Consider the following 25,279-nt stretch of genomic DNA (forward strand, 5'->3'; position numbering starts at 1 on the left):
ACCCGGGAGTCCTGACTATCATGGGAACTGCATCAACCAAGCAGTGAGCTTCAGACTTGACCAGGTCTGAATGGGGAATCCCTGAGGGATGGGAGATGAGATCTGGAATTGGGTCTAACATCCAGGGTAGACACACAGCCTGAGACCACAGAGAGTGGAACCATACTTGGCGGGGACAGAATGGGGCAATGAAGATGACAGAGCTCCCCAGCCTGTGAGCTTTCTGAAGAAATTTCAATATGAGGTGCAGAGGAGGATATGCCTACAGAAGACTTGAGGGCCAAGCATGAACCAGAGCATCTCTGGGGGCTTCCACCAGTGGGGGATTCAAAGCAAAAAACTCGCTGCACTTCACATTTGAAGGAGAGGTGAAGAGATTGTAGCAAGGCTGGCCCCATTTGAGAAAGATCTGTTTCTCTACTGAAGGATTCAGAGACCACTCAAAAGGCATCAGGATAGACCTGTTGAGCCTGTTGGTTAGAATGTTGGACCTCCCCAGAATGTGCATTGCAACCAGAAAACAACCAGTGGAAATCACCCACTCGCACACTCTCATGGCCTCTCAACACAGGGGATAAGATCTGGTTCCCCCCTGCTTGTTGATGTACCAGACCACAGACATGTTGTCTGTCTGGATAACAATTGTCCCCAGGGGAAGATGGGCATGGAGAGCTTGCAACACTAGGAGCACTGCCCTCATCTCCAGGATGATAATATGCAATTGGGTCTCAAAGGGTTACCACATACCATGGACTGTCCTTCCCAAGCTGTGCCCCCCACTTGCACACCAGAGATACTCGAATGGGGTGAGATAATGGAAGTTATCGGATGGACCAATGAACTGCATTCATAGTTGAACCAAGGGTAAAGAATGATCATGACCGCAAGGGACCCCAATGCCCGTAATACCAATTCTGCCATCGGTGACTGATCTTGAAGGATACAGTAGACATGTAGTTGTAGAGATGGGATCCTCTTTGAGGTTAAGAAGACCTTGGTATGAATCATATCCAAGTGTGCTCCAATGAAATCTAGCACTTGAACCAGAGTCAGTAGGGATTTGGTGAGACTGATGGTTATGCCCAACTGATGGGCTGAGTGTAGTAGGGAATCCCTCGCTTGGCAGAGTTGATGCCCGGTAAGAGCAGCAAGGAGCCAGTTGTCGAGGTAGGGGAAGATCTGAAATCCTTGTAGTCTCAGGTGAGTTGCTACCACTGCCATCACTTTGGTAAACACCCTGGGGGCTGTGGTGAGACCAAAGGGGAGCGCTCTGAACTAATAATGACTGGTCCCTAGCCGGAAGTGGAGAAACCTTCAACAGCGCCTGTCCATCTTAATGTGGTAGTACGCGGCCTGAAGGTAAACCGAGCACATCCAATAGTTCTCTTGCAGAAAGGGCAAGATAGACTGAAGAGCGACCATCTGGAATTTTGTCTTGGCAACTAACAGATTTAGAGTGGAAAGATCCAGAATGAATCTTAAGTCTCCCATCTTCTTTGGCACCAAAATGAATCTGGAATAAATGCCTAATCCAGTCTGATCTGGGGGCACGGGTTGGATGACTCGCTTTTCTAGCAGCTTTGCAATTTCTAGCACTGCTTCCTCCCTTTGTGTGGGTAGAATGTCTGGGAGGTGCTTGGGCGGAAGGGGTGATTGGTTGAAAGGAACAGGATAGCATCTTGATATGATCTGCAACACCCAACAATCATTTGTAAAAGACTCCCAGGATGTTGGATGTAGAGAGAGGCATCCCTCGATTGCCCCCAGAGCTGAGCAGCTGGCAACCCTTCAGGGCTGCTGAGGGGATTTGTCTGAGAAAGGCTCTCGAGACCCCTGATTCCCTGGACCCCCTCTGCCTCGAGGACGACCTCTATCAAAACCCTCTCTGCCTCTAGGGGAAGGCAAGTCCTGAGCATCCTGGGAGTAGCTCTGAGACTTTCAGAATCACATCTTCTTTGCCCCCCACTGATTCCTCATAAAGGATCATTGGGGGGTACAGAAGCAGATCACAATGGCAGACAGAGTCTTCCCGTCCATTTTGCTCTGGACAAGAGTATCACGTACAGACTTTCCAAAGAAAGTGGAACCATCATACAGGATGTGAAGACTGGTAGAAAAGGGTGAAGGCTGCAAGCCTAGTCAAATAGAATTTGATACATAATTCTGGCATTTGTAAATATAAATGTAAAATGCAGGCTTGTGTCTTAAATGTAAAGAAATGCTGTTTCAACAATGTGGCAACATTGCCATCTGCTGTAAGGAAAACTAAGCCAAGCATTTCAAATGTTCTTTGAAATTAAAATTATGTTTTGTATGTCCTTTAAAGTTAGAATTTGGAGTAGATGAGTCTGGAGTAAGCATCCTGCCTATTGTTTTAAGGCTAAAGTTAATGACCAGAATTTACATGTGGAATGCCCTTTATTGCTCTAAGTGTAAAAGAATGAAAATGCAGTTTGTGTGTCAGCCTGAGAACTCCAGGAAGTGTAAACAAATAATGTAATATTTTATCAGAACTGCAGTTTCAATTTAAACAGTGAGAACCAGAGATTATTAAGCATTTTTGTCTTGATATTCAACTCAGCACTGCCTTGCTCTATGTAAGTAAGTTATCTTAGAAGTATGTTTTCTTGTAGAAATCGCTAGGACTATAAAGATTAGACTAAGTGTTTTTCTGTTATGTCAGTAACTGTACTATGGAATTATTTTAAGTTTCTGTGTGATCTCTGAACTCTTGAATAGCACTGTGGTGTAGTAGTATTGTCTTGTGTTTTTAGTATTTATTATTAAATATTTTTAAATCCTTCTCAACTGTGGCTGGTTTATGCAGAGATAAGTTAATCTCTAGAGTACATTGCATATTTATAGAGTTTACTGTCTAAGCCACTCCTATAGCTTTAGCCCTGGGCTATACTACCAATTGGATAATAATATTGCACAGTAATAATTGGACACCCTTTTAAGGTCCTTTGGGTAGCTAATAAATATTAGCGGTTGGTGGCAGTAATTACTACCGTATAGTCTGGGTATGGGGCACAGCTGCAGAATCTGTGTCAGCCTTTCCCAAGTGTATCTGTGAAGTTGTATAAATACTTATCTCAAAGTGTGTGTGTGTGTGTGTGTGTGTGTGTGTGTGTGTGTGTGTGTGTGTGTGTCAGCTACTTGGGCAGGGACACAAAGCACTGGTTGGACAGAGAGGGTACTGGAAGTTAGCTTGCCAGCTAGGCTGGGATCTGGACCATATAGCTGTTCCAGTGGGGAGTCTTATTGGGGATCTGGGGAGCAAGGGAGCAACCAGCCCAGACTGACTGTGATCTCTGAGTGCACTTAAGGGAAATTGTACTTTACTGTGTGTATTTTGTTATCCTTTCCTCTTATATGAGACATCCTCTCTGGTGTTAGTGGTGAGGATTGAGGCTCCTTGATTGCTGAGCCAGGGCACGGCTGTCACAAAGGGAGTTGGTAAAGGATGCCTTAATGGACCCAACAATCTCCTTGACAAGGTCTCACTGGAGTCTAATTATGTGTGTCATATAATTCAGAGACTACACCAAAAACATGGCTGAAGCATGCACCATCTTCCCAAAGTGATCCATCATACAGGTCTGGCAGATGGACCATGGAGCTCTCCTGCGTGAGCTCCTTCTTAGTGGCTATTGCCATCTATGGGGGATCCCTTGGTCCAGTGTGTCTTGTCTGTGGGAGCACTCAAAACCTTGCTGGTGCATTTGGGGATTAGCTCCACCATGTCCGGATCCTTCCATGCCCGAGATGTAATTAGGTCCACCAGTGGATACATGAGAGGGGACACTCAGGATGTCTAAGGTCCTGCACTAAATGCCTCCAGGAACACTGATTCATCTGAGTTGGGTTTCTGGGCAGACCACCCTCCTTGCTGATGAAGGATCTCCAATAGAGACATCCCCCTGGGGGTGACCAGGGAGAACCCTCCCCTTCCTCCAAACTGGTGTCCTTTTTCACATATGTTTTCGATGTACCTCCTCAGGGGGGAGTTTCTGGGGAAGACTCAAAAATGTCTGGGTGCTCCTGTATGGGAGATTCCTGGGGATGAGAGGCAGCAGGCTGTCCCTGAGGTGGCAGGATGGCAGAATCCATACCAGAAACAGAGGGAGCCAGGGCAGACTCCAAAGACGAGATAGTCAAGGGTCTTGATGGGATTGAGAGAACTCTGTCCACCAAGTCAAAGGCAGAGGGAGAGTGGATCATCTGAGAAGGAAGTACAGTTAGATCTGTCACCCTCTACATCAACGGGGGAGTTGGAGTGAACCTCTAGGTGCCAAGACTCTGATTGGAAGGCTCTGCTCCAAAAGGCTCAGAGCCTACACCCTCCCCTTAGATCCAGCGCTGGGGCTATGACTCCAAGAGCTGGACAGATCTGAGCTTGTCAGATCCAAGCCACTCAAGGTAATGGCCAGTGTTGTGGCACAAGGTACCATCAGCGCCAACCCCTCAACACAGACAGTTCTCAGATGCAAAGGCTCCAAAACTGGGGATCGGGTCAGAGAAGGAGTAATCAGTAGGAATGTGGACTGCATGCTTCCTGCTCCAGAGAGAGAGAGGGGGCAGGTAAGACTCCAATCTGTATCTGAGTGCAGATAAATTTCCACATGATCCTATCCAACTCTGCTTTAGAAAGGCTGCTGGTGGACCATGATGAAGAAGCCACTAATATCAGCCTGGAGAGTTGGTGGGGAGAAGCCGGGGAAAGTGAATGGATTCAAAGATCCTCCCTCTCCGAGAAGAAATGAGGGGAATGGAGCTGGGGAGACTCCAGTCGCAGAGCCAAGACAAACTTGGCTGGGGGACCAGCAGAGGCTGCGCGATCAGGAGATTGTCCCTGGGTCTTTTGGCAGGAGTTTCAGTCCCAGAGGCTGGGGCAGGGATAGAAGGAGAAGGAGTAGTCAGGGTAGAAGAGGCCTGGGCCCTGGAGGTAGGGGGGAGGAGGAGGCCTTTGACAATTTGCTTGTTCTTCCTATACATCAATGTGTGGAGGTTGAAGCCTGCACTGATGGAACAGGAGGACTCAGGGTGGGAAACCTCTAGACATACTATGCACAGCTTGTGACCATCAGCTGGGGAGAGCTTATGGTCACACTCCATGCACTTTCTCAAGCCTGGTTTTGGATTCTCTGATATAGTTGCAGCAAAGAGGCCCAACCAGAACTAAGCTTACATACACACACACACACACACACACACACACACACACACACACACACACACACACACACACACACACGTGCACACACACGCACACACACGCACACACATCGACTATATAGAAGAAGATTAAAAACATTTTTTTTCCAATGAAACAGCGCAGGGTTTGGAAAAGATAGGAAGGAAGAAATTTAAGTAAAGGTGGGATAGAAAAACACAAAAAACTAATCACTTACCCGAAGGAAGCTCAGAGCAGTGGATCATGATGCTTATTGCTAGCATGGCAAATGAGATCTGAAGGGAGGAGGGAGACAGAGGCATTATGGGTCGAGGAGGAACTTGCAGCTCAGATCAGATGCTGGAAAAGTGGCTGAGTCAGATCTGAGTACCCACAGGTTGAAGAGCAAATGAAGACAACTTCAGATCAAAGTTTATTTAGAGCACTTCTATCCCACTTATATTTTATATTACTAAGATGTCCTGCAACATGTTTTTTCCACTTGCACAAAATATGTCCTACATAAAATGCACCACATGATTGTGCTACCAAGTATACTACCCAATCATGTCCATAGTTTGCAGACTCCTTGTTTGGGTGAATTTACAAAATGTAAAATGCTGTAAATATTAGGGTAGAAAATGTGTGTACCACAAAGTGCACTGCCTATCTTGAAAGAAAAAAATACACATTGAACTAAAATTAGATTTAAAATGTGTATAAACTATTTTTGCTCCTACCTCTTTGAAAATTCATCATACATGTACTAGGTAAAAGGTCATTAAAAGTTATTATCCATCTAAATATACCAATGTCTACATACCACATATTTTAATATATGGCTAATAGAACCATATCCTGTACTAAATCTTATGTCAGACTTTTGATGTACAGGTTCTCTGTATGCCAAGATGGAAGATCTGACCAGATGAAGCACCTCATTAACAGCTTAATTTAAAACTCTAGATATATATCCACATTGTTGCAGCCTAGTAACAGTTTTATCAATTTCATTATCAAATCTTTATTCATCATCATAGACCCGTTCAACTCACAACAACTGGGAATATTTCTAATGGTATGTCCTACATGATAACTATGTGCAGAAAACAATGAATTTTTGGTAACAGGTTTGGAACATAAAGAGTTAATCGGTCTTCCATCATTTTGATTTGTAACTGTCTCATTCCTCCCAAAATAATAATTCTGTGTAAATCACTGGTCAACTTAAACCCAATTTCATAATGATTAAAATTCAGATAAACTGAACATTTTGAAAGCTCTTCCTGACTCCCTTTCCAACATAGCCAGCAATCATCTAGGCATCATTTCCAAGTAATTATTTTATCAGAAAAATAATTGTAGTTATCAATTACCAAATTTTGTTCCAAACACCTTGAAACCATGGCCTTAAGCTTAATGCCAAAAAATGCGTTGTCATCCCATTTGGGAAAAATTCAGTTCCCACTAATTAACCACATCGATGGGAGCCTACTGAACACTGAAGGCATTATAAGAGATCTGAGGACACAGGTTGACAGCAACCTCTCCTTCAACCACCACATCACCACTGTGGTCAGAAAGTCCTTCTATGTGGCACATCTCATTATCAAGGGTTTTGCATCCAGGAAGAAAGAAGTCGTCATCTCTCTCTACTCTTCCTTCATTAGGCTGGTCATAAAGTATAATGCCCCATTTGGCATGTACCTCACTAGACACATGCAACAGCTGGAAAGGCCACAAAAGGACCACAAGAAGAGGATCCTGGGCATTAAACACATGTCCTACATGGACAGACTAAAAAAACTCCAGCTATTCTCTGTCTCATATCACCTACTAAGAGGCGATCTCTGCTTGACTTACAAAGCCATGTCTGAACCAGCTCTGTTAGAAATGCCACATCTAAAGAAATCCCAATCCCTCTGCACCACACGCTCCAGAGCCTCAGCCTCATTACCACAATCAACAGAACATGATGGAGGGACAGGTTCATAACCCAAAGACTGCCCATGCTTTGGAATAGACTTCCCATACATTTCAAGCAGGGCACCTCATTGGCCCTCTTCAAGAGAAATCTTGATGACTGGATGGGAAATAGTAAGTTCACGCTGGGGTTCACTCCAGTGACTCTACTTGATAGAGGTACTGGGAACTAACGTCAGGTGGGATGATGCCAGGGCACTTCTATGGGCTAGGTTTGTAAAGACTCCAGGGCCATTAGCCTAGTACACACCTATGAACCTATAGAACTGTCTGCATAAATAGCTGCAAAATAGCTCCCATTGCTGAGCCAGTAAACTGGAAGTAAAAATTAATCTTTAAAAAAGAAAGAATGTTTGTAAGAACAATCTCTAATAAATCCACCCCGTTATCATTAAATTGACTTGTGTATAATATTGATTCATACAAGAAATGAGTCACAGCATTAATACTGCCTTGATTATTCATATTTGCATATAAAGCTGTAACATCCAAAGTGCACAACATAGCATCAGTAGGAATGTGGGCATCCTGTAAAGAGAAAATCGGTAGTATCTTTCAATCTTCATGGTAAATGGGGCAATGAAGGCTTTAAATAGTACTCCAAAAAAGGAGGCTCTGTAACTGATCTCTTACCTAAAACAATTAATCTTCCCAGTGGTGGATATCAATTTTTATGGTTTTTACATACAAAACAAAATATTTGTTATACGGAATTTTGTATTTTAAGCACACTATAAGTCTCCAAGTCAATCAATCCTCTTTCTAATGAAACACTTGAAAACTGATTTATCTGTTTCTTAAAAAGAGGTGCGGGATCCATGACCATATACTACTAGAACCTACCACAGGATAGTCTTTATGAACTTCCAGAGTGAGATTGTGGTCAAACGGGTCCTAGGCAGGATAATGAGCCAGGGCCCTCACCCAGCCATATTGCTATCCCATTTCTTGGCGATCTCTCCTCAATTAGCATACAATGATTTTCAGATCTGTTAACATGCATATTATTTTCTTTTTTACCTTTGCAATGATCACCAAGATTTAGATTTCATGTAAACTTTTACTTTGACTTTTGCGGCAAAACACTGGCAGACAGTTGCTAAATAAAACAAACAAAAAAAAAACATTCACATTAAAAACAGTAAACTTCTCTCCCCCCTTGACACTCACAATTATTGAAATGCATCTGGCAACCTATTAAACTACAAGAAATGTGTTGGGATTTATAAACAAACAGCATATATAGAAGAACAAATTTCTGGTTATGTGAAGGATACAAGAATTAAAACAACAAAAATGTAATCAAATTTCTGGTTATGTGAAGGATACATGAATTAAAACAACAAAAATATAATGCATCTGCTAATGGACTAGGACAACCCACTGGATATAAGCATCCCTTTTCAGGGGCAGCCCAAGATCACTCTCTGGTGAACTGACTTGATCAGAGTCACACTGTACATAAATGAAGACTAAGTGAATGAAATCCTGCCCTACAGAAAACATCATATTAACAGCTTGTAACCTTACTCATCTGCACAAAGTGCCAGAAAAAATGTTGCATCCCAACTCAGAACATAGCACACCTGCATGCCCACAAAAAACAAGCTAAATTAAAAATGTATTCATAGTCAAACTTATAACACTAAACTCAAAGACATCGTGCTGTCCAGTTTATACACAGCCGAATAATAAATATAGCGTAACCAAAACAAGGAAATCAAGAATCATTCTCAAAGAACATGGATCAAATAACGATGACCATCTTTTCTACAAATCATTCTTTTAAACCATAACTGCTCTAGGATGCAATAACCAAGTATTTATAAATGTGTGTGTGTATGTGGGTACGGATTCCCTTCACAAGCTTGAAGTTTCAAAACTTCAAACTGCAAATGGTCGTGACCATAAGATCAACGTTTTGAAATGTCAAACATTTTGAATGGAAATCACTGTACAGTGTGGAATGGGAAACTTACCATTTTCCTCACTGTGAGCACCATCTTACCCTCATCCATGGCTTTGGTGACTGTCTCAAAGAAGTCAACCAGACTTAACAGATATGACCTCCCCTTGACAAAGCCAAACTGTGTGGGGTCGAGTGTTTGAAGGTTGCCAATATTTCTGTTAATGAGGTCCATGATAATCCCTTCCATGGCCATGCAGTTCAGGCTAGTTAAGTTGATGGGTCTATAATTTCCCGGATCAGTGGACGCTCCACCTTTGTGTAAAGGGATGACAGTGGCTGTCCTCCACTTGGCTGGGACAAAGCTGGTACTCAGGCTTTAGTTGACTAGGGTGCCTAATGGTGCTGCAAGTTCATGCCTGAGTTCATGTAGGATGCAGCCTGGGATGTTATCGGGTCCCATGGAGGCTGTATTTTTTGTCTTTGAGAGGGCAGTGATGACCTATTCCCTAGAGATAAGGGGATAGGGGCAGGTACTGGAGATGTCCTGATTTACTGATGGGGAGTGAGAGAGGGGTGAAGTTTTCACTGAATTTGTCAGCCAGTAGGTTGGCTATATCTACAGCATTTGGGTATGTGGTATTCTTAACCACCAATTCTGAACAGAGCTGAGTGTTTCCTTTGAGATTGAGGACACATGTGAAGAAGGCGTTATGATTGTCTCTAGTAGATGTGGCCAATTTGGACTCGAAGTTGGCTTTAAAGGATATCACTAGTGATCTTATTTGTTTGTTCAGGCTAAGGAGAGATTGCTTCCAAGTGGGCACCTGCTCCTTCTTGGTTCTGGACAGCATTTTTTCCCTTTTGTTATATAGTTTATTTATTGCAGACATCCGCCAGACAGGTTTACTCTTCCTTGTAGAGGATGATTCTGTCCTGTCATGTATTCATGATTCCATGTATCTATAGAAGTGTTCTTACAGTACTTTGGTGTAGATTTCAACATTGGTGCCAGTTCCAACAGAGAGGGAGGTTGTAATCAGCTTTGGAGAATTTTTTTTGTTTGACCCTAGTTAGAGAGGGGTCAGGGGAGATGCTAACTTTGAAAATGACTGCTTTATGGTCATATCTTACCAGGGAGGATGATACTGTAGAGGTGCTGCAGTGGTTACTCATGTTGGTTAATACCAAGTCCAAGAAATTATCACCTCTTCTGGGAGTATTGACTAGCTGTTCCCAGGCATTTGCATTGATAAAATGAGGAATCTCTGGGCATTTGCATTCTGGCATGAGTAGTTTTTCCAATCTATGGATGGGTAGTTAAAGTTGCCCAGGATCAGGGTAAAGAGTTGAATCTTGATAGATTCAAAGAGGTCCAGATAGGTGTAGTGGGCATCTTGAGTCAAATTTGGGGGCTTGTAGCTTGCTATGATTTGAACAGGGGCCTTGCCAATGGTTAACTGCACCTGGAGTGTCTCCTGTGTGTCATACTGCTTGACCAGCCTGGAGGTGTGTGTGTGTGTGTGTGTGTGTGTGTGTGTGTGTGTGTGTGTGTGTGTGTGTGTGTGTGTGTGTGTGTGTGTGTGTGTCTTTAATATATATTGAAACTCCACCTCCTTTGGCTTTGGTGCCCCCAGTTTGGGGTCTGAATGTATGATAGGATGAGTAACCAGGTAAGGCTGGGGTGCTCTCCGCAGCTTTGAACCAGGTTTCTTTGACTGCACAAATGTCAGCATATTCTAGGTTTAAGAATACTTGCAATGAGTGCAGTTTCATGTTTAGACTCCTAGTGTTTAGCAGCATGACCTTTAATTTGTGTTTTGTTGAAATTTATATGTAGGTTTTATCGACCTCAGGACTTTTCCTAATAAAAGGCACTATGGGGGAGGCAAAGGGCCTTTGTCAGAAGCCTGAAGCCCAAGTGAGACAGATGCAGGCACTCTAAGGTAAATAAAGTTTACTATCTATGTTGCTTTACATGGTGGCCGTGAAACTATGCTTGCTTATGTTTAAACGTGGTGCTCGGCATGAATATGTAACCACCGCTACTACTCACTGTGCAAACACAAACTCTGTTTAAGCTTTGTGCAAAGCCTACACAGAGTTTGAGTCCTACTGTATATCTATTCAAATCCATAATGACAATTACAGGTAAAAATTCACTTCTACTTCCATAACACCCTTAGAAAATGTTAGGGAAAAGTGCAAAATATTTAATGGATCTATAAACACTTCATATTTACTTTTAGACCCTTTTCAAATAAAAGAAAATCATCTAGAAAATGTTTTAAAAAACATTTAAAAAGATCCACCTTGCCAAAAAAAAAATTCCTAACACACCATCTCCAAATTCACAAAAGCTGGGGCAACTGCTGCCCCATCAAAGCACACTTGACTTGTTTATAATATTTGTACTAAATAAAAAGCAATTATTATTCAATATGACCTCCATTAAGATACGTAATGTATTAATATAGGTAGTTGTCATTTTATCCAAAACACAGTAATTTTCCTATACCCTGTGGTAATAGAATTGTGATGATATATATGGAAGATTTGTTAAACAGAAAAAATGAATATACTGAAGTGAGTCTACAAGAAATTCATCATAATTATAGTGCAACTGGAAATACGTTATTAGATATGTTAGCTCAAAGTTATATTCAACCTTGTTTGCATATATTTATAAAAGTTCATTACCCTAAATTGGGAATTTTACTTTGGAATTCCTAAGACACATAAATGTATTTATCCATCCCCCTTCAGACCAGTGATAGCAGCAGGTAGTGCAACAGAAGAAATGTCTTTGTTTGTGGATAACATTTTAAATACAACAGTTAAAGAATGTTCTCATGGGATTTTGAGACAGAATTATAAATTAAGTTAGGAATAAATTTTTATCTTTACCTTAGATATAGTTTCACTGTATGCCTAAGTTTCAACTGAAGAAGGGGTGGATTATATGAGATTATATTTAATTAAATACGCTAACATGAGAACTACATATGTAAATAACTTATTTATCTTAATGGTGGTGATACCGAATAAGAATTACTTTTCATTTAATAAAAAAATAATGCAAACAAGTCAAGTGTGTTTTAATGGGGGCAGCAATTGCTCCTGCTTTTGTGAATTTAATGTTGGCTTTGTGGAAAATGTTTAGCTGCAAAAACTACAGGCACTGTTGGTGACCCCCATACCTCCCAACGTCTTAGGGCAAGAAATCTGGACAAGGGAATAAATAAAGGGGGGACAAAGGCCCAAAAATAGGAACACTTTTTAAAATATTGCTCTTACAAACTTAGAAAGGTGAAAGAATAACATGTTTTGCATTACTATGAATTTTCTCAAGGGTATGAAATCTGAAACTCAAATGTCTGTCATTATTTTCTGACTTCAACCCTAGATAATTTGTCTATGATTTGCCAAAAATCCACAATTTTATGAGAAACAAACCAAAAATATGGGAAAAAAATTTGAACATTCTGCGAAAATCTGTACAGTTGAGAGGTATGGTCCCTGTTGGGTAAGGAAAGTAAACCTATTTTCTGTCTGTGAGTTGTTTAAACTAATAGAGTTGTTTTCTGTTTTACCTGTTCCATTTTGTGTTCTGTTTTAAGAAATCTGCTTGGTCTGAGGTTTTTGTTCTGTGTGGCAAACAGACGTACCCAGGCTGTACACTTGATGATGGCTTGGTGGGAAACATATTTTTGGCCTGCAAAAACTATAAGCACTGTTGGTGACTCCCTGCTGGGTGAGGAAAGTAAAACTATTCTGTCTGTGCGTTGTTTAAACTGATAAAAGTTGCTTTCTGTTTTACCTGTCCCATTTTGTTTTCTGTTTTAAGAAATCTACTTGGCCTGGTGTTTTTGTTCTGTGAGGCAGATAGACACTTAAATTACTCAGGCTGTACACTTAACATGTTTTTTTCACTAATTAATTTGTTTCTTGAGTGATACTTAAGTACACAGAGTATATATGTGGTCTTGACTTTTCTAACAAGACTCAAGCCTACAAAAACTACAAACAATATTGATGACTCCCTGCTGGTTATTTTTCCCATCCACTGTCCCATTCCTTGATCTGCTTTTTAAACTTGGTGATTTTATGTTGCCCACCATTACTGTAAATTGAACTGCATAAGCTCATCTTTTCTATACTGCTTATTATATCTTGAATTATTTATTTGCCTTTCCTTCTACTTATTTTGAAAAAAAAAAACAAATGTTGCCTCTAATTGTCTGGTTCTACTGATTTACTTGCTTTGAATTAATTATCTAACTAGTTGCTGGATAATGTAGTGTATTTTTACACTTTAGAAAGCTCCTTCCTGTGTTCTTACATCAAGGAGACATTGGATTTTCCATCTAGTGGCAATGGGTGGTAGCCTGGTCTGTATACGTTGGAGAAAAACACTAGAGATTCCTGCACATAATTCTTTTATTGGATAGAGGGCTTATTAATCAGATTACCTTGTTTTCAGTGCTTTTATAAATTCTGCACAACTGAGTAGCTCTTGGCTCATTTCTACAATCACCAGACATTGAAATTTCAATAAAAACTACCATGGAACTTTACTCAGTCCTATGTTATTCACGGGACAACTAGTTTGCACAGTAAGCAGCATTTATGCATTTAGTTAGGACTACTTACATCTACCTTACTTTACTATAGCACCCAGGACTATTGCTGCTCAGAGAGCATTTGGTTTGGGTGCTAGGAAGCATTACTAGTTAGGTTAGCTGAAGATTCTGCCATGTAAGCACCCTTCCCTCTTCCATTTACAAACACCCTTCTCTTCAATCCCTTGCAAATGCACATTAGGACCTGTAACCATGGGTGGGCACTTTCCTACTATCTTTGTTACCAGCTTGATGGACATGGCCATCCTGAGGCAATGTAACAATTGCCTTAAATACACTGACAACCACTTAGTTCTTGAACAGACAAATACAGTATATGAGAGATATGCAGACACAAAAAGAAACCAACAGGTTGTCAACGACTCACACACATCACTCACCGCACTCAAATAGGACCACACACATTGACCAACATATGCGGAGGTGCTCACATGTAACTTACTCAAACCACAAGGGTCTTTCAAGTGTAGTCCACAGAAACTCTGCATGCACACAAACAACACAATTCCCATCATAAAACACAAAGCCACATCTCATGGAGTCTCAACTATCAAGCCTATATAGCAAAGCACTCCACAACCCAATATTCTGGTCACAGGAGATTCCATTGTGAGACACACTGATGTCCTTCTTACCAGGCTGGATAAGGGGAAGGTTACAATTAGTTGCCTGTCAGGAGGCAGGATTCACCAGATCACACAAGCACTCAGGCCACATACCCCTCAGTACCAGTATGACTCAGTCATAGTCCATGTGGGTGAGACATACCTCCGTGGACTATATGAAGACAGACATGATTCAGTTCTCAGGATATGTGTCACAGGCAGGTATGAGCCTAGGATTGAACAGGATTCTACCATCTCCAATGATGATGCCACAATATCAGCATAAAATGATTGACTTTAGCAATTGGCTTAGCTACAGGTGTCATTTCAAAGGGGTCTAATACTTGTCAGCCTGGGAGGACATGGTTGACAGGCCATGCTGCTTAGCCAGGGATACTGTTCACCTGTCACTTTAGGCTTTTGTATATTGTCCAAAACATTATCCACCCCTATAGTGCCTTTATTAGGCATTGCTAAACAGACAAACCTTCCAACATAAATAAAGTTACTCAGGACAATGTAATGGTGTTACTGCTCAATGCTCAAAGTCTAGACCATAAACTGCACTCCCTGGAAGCTTTCTTCACCCTGGAGAATGCTGATATCTGTGCAGTTACTGAAACATGATTCAAAGCTGTGGAAATTACTCCAGCAGTGCAAGGCTGTAATACCGTTCATACATTCTGACCACGCACTGAACATGAAATGGCAAATGATGAAGGTGTCTCTATCTGGATCTACTTCAGTAGACTGAATCACCAGAACATCGAAATTTAAATAGCTGAGACGAAAAAAAATGAAAGTTGAAAATAGTGACTATTCACAATGCCAGATATAATAAGAATGAAAGAGCTACTGTGCATGTCACACAGAATTCTGATTTTCTGAATGTACATCATGGCACAATTACAAAAAACGGTTACTTTATTTGATGAAATCATTTACAAACAAAAATGTAGCTTCTTCAGAAGGTCAGAGTTCAGTGTGACATGCACAGTAGTTCTTTTGTTCTTATTATTTCTGGAATTGTGAAAGGTCATTCTTTTCAACATTCGTTTTTTTTCATCTCTACTACTTAAATTTCGATGTTCTGGTGATTTGATCTACTGAAGTAGATCTCTCTAGGTACATGAAGGATAAGTACACCTCAAAGCTGGTGAAACAATAAGGCATGCTTGAGCTACTCTATATCCAACTAAACATTGGAAAAAAAACATTACCATATTCGTGCTAGCTACAGGTCCCCCACCATGAACCAGGAAACCCATACATCATGCCTGAAGTTACTATAATCAATCACTTACCATCCAGCCCAATACCAGACTCATGGGTGATTTTATCTAATGCTCCATTAATTGGAAGGCATACACAGCCACTAACATGCAAGCCCAAAGATTTATTGGCTTTAAATTCAAATGGCTTCTACGTGGCACACCTCATCATAAAAGGGTTCTCATCCAGGAAAAAAAGGTCATTGTTCCCCTCTACTCAACAGTCATTAGACCCATTATAGAGTACAATGCCCCTTTTGGAATGTACCTCACAAGACATCTGCAGCAGCTGGAAAGGCCACAGAAGTACCTCACAAAGAGGATTACTGGCCTCAAACAAATGCCCTACACTGGCCACCTCAAAAAACTCCAGCTTTACTCCGTAGCATATCGCCTACTCCGAGGTGATCTCTGCCTAACATATAAAGCTATGTCAAACCCAGAACTGTTGGACATGCTACACCAAAAGAAATCCCAATCCCTCTGAGATACGCACTCTAGGGACCTAAACCTTGCCACCACAATAAGCAGGACATGCTGGAGGGATAGAGTCCTGTTCCAGAGACTTCCCATACTCTGGAAGAGGCTACCCATCTATGTCAAGCAAAGTTCTTCATTAGCACTCTTCAAGAAAAATCTTGATGAGTGGATGGGAAATAGGAAATACACCTAGGGGATCACTTCGGTGTCTCAGCTCGACAGTGGCACAGGAAAATAAATTTCTTGGGTGGTGTAAGCCAGGGAAACTTGTTGGCTAGGCTTACGTTGGCCCTTGGGCTGATAAACTAGTACCTACCTATGAACCTATGCCCTGGACCAGTTAGTTTGCACTCCCACTAGGGGAACAAATATGCTAGATCTGGTACTTACAAATATGGGAAAGTGCTGTACCCCCCAAGTATTATGTTGTCAGTGGTAAGATCAAATCACAAACCAGTTTCCCATGAAATAAAGGTAAAACTAGTTTCCCCCACCTAACCCTAAAAACTTTAAGAACTTCTTTAAGGTAAATTACCCCCTATAAATGGACAGCATAGCTAGTTTCTAAGCTCCCCCATATCCAGAAAACACAGAAACCTATGCAGAGGCATACACAAAAGCCCTGTATAACCATATACAGAACTGCATAGAAACATCTGTACTAGAGTGAAATAAACCCAGGTAAAACTGAAATAAAACCCTGGTGGACCCCTGATATTAATAGGTTGTACAACAACAGAAATAAAAGGGAATGTACACAACAGAGTAAGAAGTCCTCATTAGCCTAAACAAGCAAAGCAGGGAACTACGCAAGTCTCTAAATGCAGACTTTGAGATCAAAATAGGCCTACAAAGCTAAAGATAAATATAAGGCATTTTTCAGTTATGTGCGCAGTCTTAAGGGCAATGCCCAGCAATGTGCGGAATTAGCTGTAGATGGCATCATCTGTATTCAGCCAGAAGATATAAAAAATCGGCTAGCCGGCAAATTCAGCTCAAATGTCACCTTCCCATCACCCCCCCGCTCTCCCCTAAGAAATAGCCTCCACCAGTCCACCACCAATTATCACCAAAGAACAGGTTGCCACTGAGCTCTCTAAAAACTATAAACATGGCTTCAATGGGGGCCTGATGATATACAAGGTTACCTCTTAAACAGCTTAAATCAGGATTTTTCAGGCTCATGATGATCTCTGTTTAACCACAGACTTCAGACTGGCTTTGTCCCACTTTGGACAGCAACAGTCATCCCCCTGCATAAAGGGGGACTATCCAATGACCTAGGAAATTACAGACCCATAAGTTTGACTAGTCTTATATGTAAGGCCATGGAAAGAATAATCATGGACCTAATAAATAATGACATAGGAAACCTCCAAACACTGGACCAGACCCAGTTTGGCTTGGTCAAGGGCATATCAGGCCTAATGAATCTGATGGATTTCCTTGAGAAAGTCACTAAGGCCATGGATGAGGGTTAAACAGTACATACTAACTACCTTGACCTGGACAAGGTATTTGACACAATTCCTCACTCAGGTTTTATAAACAAACTCACAAAACTGGGCATAAATCCCTACATCACCAGATGGATAGCCAGTTGGCTCACAGGCAGCACACATTTGGGTAAAATGGCTGAATCCAGATCCAGTAAGAGGCCTATTACTACTGGTGTGCCACAGGGCTCAGTGCTGGGATAACTCCCATTTGGAAGTCAAGGCTAATGTGAAGGTCTCTGGACGACAAAGTTTGCTGAAGCCTGCAAGCTGGGGAAAAACAGTGAATTCCCCTACTGTGTAGATATCCTTTAGAAGGGTTTAGATCAGGTATAAATCACACAAATAATTAGTGCCAGAACCATGGCCTAAAACTAAATGTGAAAACAATGTATTATCATACCATTTGGGAAGTCAAATACCCATGCAAATAACAACATCAATAGCATGCCCCTAAGAGTATATTCAGTGGTGAGAGATCTATGTACACAGACAGATGGTAGCCTGAACTTTGACCTCCATGTGCCCACAGTGGTGTGGAAGTCCTTCTGTGTGGCACAATTTATAAGTAAAGGTATGGCATCCAGATCCAAGGAAATTATAGTCCTGCTGTACTTAGCAATCCATTGACTACAATGCACCATTTTGCATGTACTTGACTGGGAACATACAGCAGCTAGAGCGACCTCAGAGGTTCCTCACAAGGAAAATACAGGGTGTAAACAACATGTCCTATGCAGACAGACTTAAAGCCTTATCCCTTTACTCTGTCTCCTACTGACTATTAAGCGGTGATCTATCCCTGACCTACAAGGCACCCACAAATCCAGCCCCAATGGAGCTGCAACACATCTGTAAGTCAAACAGCATGAGGCTCACCAAATCTAGGGATTTAAAGTTAGTCAGCAACTCAAACATGTTATGTTGGAGAGACAGATATGTGTCTCAAAGATTGCCCCTTTTTGAAACAGGCTTCTTATTCACATTAAGCAGAAACCTTCCCAGGCCCTCTTCAAATGTAGTTTGGATCAATGGATGGGGAAAGCAAATTCAGACCTACATGGGGTAGTGCCTGTGTCCCTTATGGACAGGGGTAATCTGTAACATACTCAAAGCATGGGCACAAATCTATGCTATCCTCTTGCCCCTGGGGGGCATATATTGGGTAAAATTGGGTTATATAGGTTAGGCTTGTAAGGGCTCTTAAGCTGTCAGCCTAGTAATCTCTGATGAACAGTTGTGGATAAAAATCTCCTTAAGGTCTCTGAAGAATCTGCCAGTCAAGGAAGAACAGTCAATACGATAAGAACACTGCAGAACTCACCACCAATGATGGAACACACCTTTATTAACAGACAAAAACGAACGATGAGCGCTTTCACGTACAAAGTAATCTTCTTCAGATCTGTTCTTCAATCTCTGATGAACCTATGAACTTTTTTTGCATTTTTTAAACATTTTATAGATGATTTATTTTTCATTTAGAAAGGGTCTAAAAGTTAATATGAAATGTTTATAGATATATTAATTACATTTACTTCTTTCTTCAAATTTTCTAAGGGTATTACGGGAGTAACAGTGAATTTTTAGATATAACTATCAGTAAGAATTTGAATAGATAATGTTTTAATAGTAAGATTTATAGCAAAGATACTTTCACTAATAATTATTTGCAATTTAATAGTAAGCATCCTAAATTTATGAAAAGAAATGTCCATAGGAGATAGTTTACAAAAGAATCTAGACTTATTTCAGAAGATAAATTGTTTTTGGAAGAGGTAGATAATATTATAGAAATGTTTATAGAGATGGGTTATGAGATGGACATGCTGAAAGAAATAGCCATGGAGGTAATAAATGATCGAAGTATTTGTATTTCTGATTTTAAAAGGAGATATGCTTGTAAAAAAGAAGTGAAGACAAGACTTAAGTTGGATATATTACTAGACAGTAATATAAATAAAAGTATAATAATGAATAATTGGAAAATATTAAAAAGTAATAGTGAAATATTCAGTATTGTTGGAAAATAACTTTGGGTATATTTCATGTTTTAGTTCGCAAATGAAGGTTCGGTGATGCTTGGAATGGATTTAAAATAATCTCTCCTTGTAGATTTGTTATGTGTTCCTTAGTTTTTATAATGAGATGAAACACCATCAGAGAATTAAAGAAACATGTCCAGTTACAACTACTTACAAGATGTATTTGTAAAAATAAGTTTCTCTCTCTCTCTCTCTCTCTCTCTCTCTCTCTTGTGCTTGAGCTTTCTCATCTTACTTAAACACTTGAAGCTTTCTCTAGTAAACAGCTTCAGTTTTGTAAAGTTTCCCACCCATGTAAAGAATCAGGGATGTTAACAGCTCATGATTTTGATTGGTGGACAGCTTTAGAATGTTAATTTAAATAATAGGTGGAACCTATGAATAATGCATTAGCTCAAATGTCACTATGTTTGGTACTTTTCCGTTATCGGTGAAACCCATTTGTAAAGCGGCAGGTAGTGGTTGAAATCAGCGCACGGGTGCTGGACTTGGTAGTAAAACCTGGTGTGAAAAGCTATTCTCCTTCAAAACTGTACAGATTATCCTACAATGCTCAGAATTTTACCTTATATGTTTGGTTTGTTAGTCATAAGATTATGATTTCTCAGACGGATGTTTCTCAGAATCCTTGCAGAGCTGTTAGCCTCGAAGATTTTTCCTTTCCAAATCTTGAAACAGCTGAAAAAATATGTACACACAAATACAGATACATCCTCATTTGCTTTACTTCTACATGCAGCTGTTTCACTCAGATTTAATTGGGAAGATTTGAAAAAGTAAAAAAAAAAAAAAAAGAATAAGCAGCATGTTGTTTCAGCGGCCGTTCTGTTGCCAGCCGAAGCGTAAGGACGCAATGCCACCTCCTGCAGTTCTCTGAACAAGTTAACTGGTTTTAATTTCTCTTATTATTATGCATTAGCATTTTTTGAAATAATACCTTGTGGCACATCTCTTGATTGCTAGTTGTTAGACACACACAATGCCATGCACAAAGCAGAAGTAAGTCACTGTTGGTCTTCTTTTACTTTCTAAATGGTCATGTCAGGAACAATCAGTAGTACTGTAAGTAGAAAGCCAACATTCAAACCAGGACAGAAGAGTAAAATAAGCAATACCGACAAGTGAGAAAACTCGTAAGACTGTCAGGACAAAGACAATGTTAAAATCAGAAAACCAACATCACCAGCACATTTTGAGTGTTGCCCCATTAACGGAAAAGGCCCCTATCTTCACAGTGTAACAAAGTCAATGAAACCATAAGACTGTGAATGGGGAACACAATAAAACACTTAAACTCTGATTTCTGGCTAAGTGAAATTAAAATCTAAGTTGCATTGTACTGTTAAGACATCATAACTTAATAATATAATTCACTATGCTATAGTAGGTTACCAAAAGTTTTTTTTCTCCTGCTAGATGATTAGTTTTGATGTATTTTTTGAATACAAAATAAGCATATGGACATACTATCTCTGTTATATAAAGCAGTACAGTTTGTTACATAATACAAATGATAAGAAAGCTATGTAAAGCATGTAAACCAAAGATTTGGTGAATGTTATATTTACATTAAGTTCTGTCACAAGTGTTGCTCTTTATCATTTAATAAGAAAAACAATACTGCATGTACTGTGATATATTCTGGAGTACATTTCTTGAAGACTATATTTGAATGTACGTATTAAGATGTTTCACAGAAGCATTAAATTAATAGTGACATGAAGATATATAGGACATTGGCAATCTTTTTATTAGAAGCTTGATGTTAATGTCATAAGTATCTTAGCATTACACTTAAAAGTTATCATATACAAAACAAAGAAAGAAACAAACAAACCTTATGTTTAACAGGGATGGCATAAGATGTGTTACTTTATTATAGTAAACTGCTAAGCACAAATAGCGATACATTATTGTTTAAATGTTTCATAACATCTATTTATCTACATTTTCACTGAATGAAAATAGATGATTTGGGAAGGAAATTGTTCTTTTTGTGAGACACATAATTGGAATCTTTAACTGCAGTACAACAGTTTCTTACCTTTTCAAGATCACAGTAAATGAGATTCAAGATTGTATATAGTTATCTAACAATAATAATAAATTTTATGTATCTCTTAGTGTTTTAATGAACATATAAAAATGAGACATATGTAAATTAAACAACAAGTTTGTAACATATAGCACTTCTCTTATTGTTCACACATATATACCGGTTTTAAAGGATACAGACTTGCGTTCACTTTGCTTTTAATGACAATTTTGTTTAATTGAAGCAGAGGGGTTTGGCCTTTTTAGAATAGTAGATGGGTGGATCTGCTTGGATGGTCAGACTGTTCAAGCAGGGAGAGTTATACTCCATGAGGGTTTTGAAGGATTTTAAAAATAAGTGTTTGGTTACATTAAAAGTTGTTTTTTGTGGGTATCTACAATAACAATTATTATATATCTAATTAAACTTTTAAGTATTAATGCCACTATGACTATTAATAATCAGTTCTTTAACAAAGAAGATATATTATACCAGGGCCATATAGTTAATTTGTAAGAGAGTTACATCTACACCATTGACCTGTATGACAAATGACATTTATTAATTGTAATTCCATAAATTAACTAAAACAAAAACAAACAAAACAAAACAAAAAAAAAAAAACGGGTGGCGATAAACAAGAGAGACACCACGGAACAGGATATCATGATGAGTGTTTTTGTTCCTTTATTTCATACCACGGAACTTCATCAAATAACTTCCATGCAACTTCCTCTCCTTTAAAAGGATGAGGTAACCAATCAAAACCATCACTTTATTCATTTATTTAGTAATTTAAGCTACATTATTGGTAACCTCTAAAAACTTTTTAACATATAACCTTAAAACCAAAAACTGCTACAAACTTTATTGTTAGTTATAAAGCGACCAAAACCAACTCAATTTTGCTGCTGCTAAAAAAATTAGCACCATGGTAATGATAAATACATGAAATATAAACTATAAAATATAAACAACGTTTAACCATAGAGCATACAGCAAAACTAAAACATGAAATGCACAATAAAATTGAAACCTTCGGGCTGGTGAGCTGAACATAATCTAGGACTCAATAATTACCATATATAGTACTCATATAAAATAAATATGATTGTAATAGTAAAGCGTCAAATATTATCTGCTTTCATTACTAATAAACTATTGATTGATATTCTGTCATTTATTCCAGAGGGCTGAGTAGCATTCAACAGTATTTGCCAATGTGTCTCCCTAAATTCAAGAAATGACAACCAGTAACCTCCTATTATTCACCAACACCTTCTCAAAAACACAAAATACAAGTTTTTTGAAATTAAAACAACTCAATGTAAGCCTATATAAGGCATTTTTACTATCTTTCCTCCTGATGGCATATATATATGGTGGTAAATTCTTAAGAGAATTGTCGGTCTTCCTATATAAAAGGCAGGACATGCTGAACAGATAGCAACATATAGCATACCACACCCTTGGTATTACAATCAAAACCTCCTTTCATAGGATAGACCCTCTGATTGTTGCCTATAATTATGTAGGTTGTATCATAAATAAGTCTACACTCCCTACGTGCACCACACTTTGTCATTCTTCCTTGGTAACTCAATGTTTCTTGTTTGTCATTCTTCCTTGGTGACTCAATGTTTCTTGTTTGTTCTTTTTTTCAAACAAATTCTTCATATTTTTCCCTTTTTATATACAATCTTTGGTAACTGACCTAACCTCCCAGTTAACCCAGATGCTCCAAACACTACATCCCAGTTTTTGTTCAATAATCTGCGTAATAGTGGGTGAGTGTGATTTATAAGTCACAACACGAATAGCACTGTTGTCAAAATTAGTTGTTGTTTTTTTCCAGTAAAATATCTGTGCACATTCTGCTCAGCTGTTCCATCTGAACTATGTTGCCCCCCCCCGCAATGTCATCAGTTTCCACAAATGAAACTTTATTGTTGTAAACACTCTTAGGCACTGGATAAGATAACTGCTGCTGGTATTCCTCACAATCTTGGACTAATTTCTTTTCTTCTTTTCACATTTGTCACATACTGTTCAACCCTTTGAAAAACTCCTTTATAAAGAGCTTCACGTGCAGCGGATAGTAAATCTTTAGCTATAATAAAATAATCTCTTCCTTAAGTTTCGTAATAGACCTTTGGTTATCCCTCATAAGGAGCTTCATATATTCTAGTTCCATACAGTCATAAAGCTCCAAAAGGTCATGGTGCAACAAAGAGCCATTTTTAATATTGTTAGGATACTTTAAATTCTTAAACCTTTTGGCACGTGTTGCACTTTGATACAGTCCTTAAAGAAAATATTATCTAATTGCATGCCTCGGTATTTCTTCAATAGTTTCTCATGCTTATAAAGCTTTTGTTTAAATATGTGTGCTCATTCTTCACTTCCTATTTGTTTCTATTCTGTGCTAACATTCCCCAGAGAAAAATCTTTGTTTAACCAGAGTACAAAATCACCTTTGTTCGCAGGATAGTTCTCCAACCCTTCTATTCATTGGCTCACTCTTCCACTCTGCTGGCCAATCATATTATCTCTTTCTGAAACCACCTCTGAACAGGTGGGGTTAATGTGAGGAACAGCTCCATTCATAATACAATTGGTATTAAGGTTCATTGCTAGGAACGTTGTTCCATCCACCCTTTTAGTTCCATAAATGTTAATGGACTGAATAACGGTTACAAGAGGGGTAGTCTAAATATGTATTTGAAGTTTTTTTTTTTTTTTTTTTTTTTTTTACAAAAGATACACTTACTGACAGAAGATAAAAGACTTAATACTAAGTATTACTCTAGTTCATAATAAAATAAAAAAAAAAGAGTTGCTATATTACGGAAAAATTATTTGCCTATGCCTAAAATCACTGACACATATACCGATGATAAAGGTATGCTTTTTCTGTTACCCTAGAATATAATAAGAGAATATAAACCCTTATTAACTTATACTGGATTCCTGGAATAAGAATTAAAATGACTGAATAACTTCTAAAAAAGTAATTTAAATTTCAAAAGGCAGCATCATACTAGCAGGAGATTTTAATTGTATATTGTCACCAAAGGATACTAATACAACAGGTAAACAGAAAATACAGGCATTAGGAGAGGCATTGTTAAAGTTCACCAAACTATTTCACCTTAATGATTTCTCAGATCCAGAATCACTTTTGTTTACTCATTACTCACACAGACATAGAACATAATCCAGAATTGATAGAGCATATGGCTCCAATGAGTTGACAGATAAACTAGGCAAAGTTAAAGTGGCATCTTGCCCACTTTCAGAAACCAATGTAATCACTTTTGAGCTGTTTTTAAAATCTAACAATAACATTAAGATCAGGAGGATAGCAGCATATATAAATATTTTAAATACTTTTTTTATTAAATAAATTATTTCTGTTATAGAAATTAACAATACAGGAGATATATATATATATATATATATACATGGCAACGATTACATCTAGAGACTTACCTCCATTTTCGTGTGGTCCCCAGGGGTATGCGGGTTTTTTGCATGCCCACCTATGGGGACTCACACCCATTATTACTAAAACAGTGGCAAGAGCTTAATATAGAGTTAGGCTTCAGCTACATTAAGTTATTACTAAACTATTTTTCA

Source organism: Protopterus annectens, chromosome 3.part1 (genome assembly GCF_019279795.1).
Source record: "Protopterus annectens isolate FY-2018-M chromosome 3.part1, PAN1.0, whole genome shotgun sequence".
Classification (NCBI taxonomy): Eukaryota; Metazoa; Chordata; order Ceratodontiformes; family Protopteridae; genus Protopterus; species Protopterus annectens.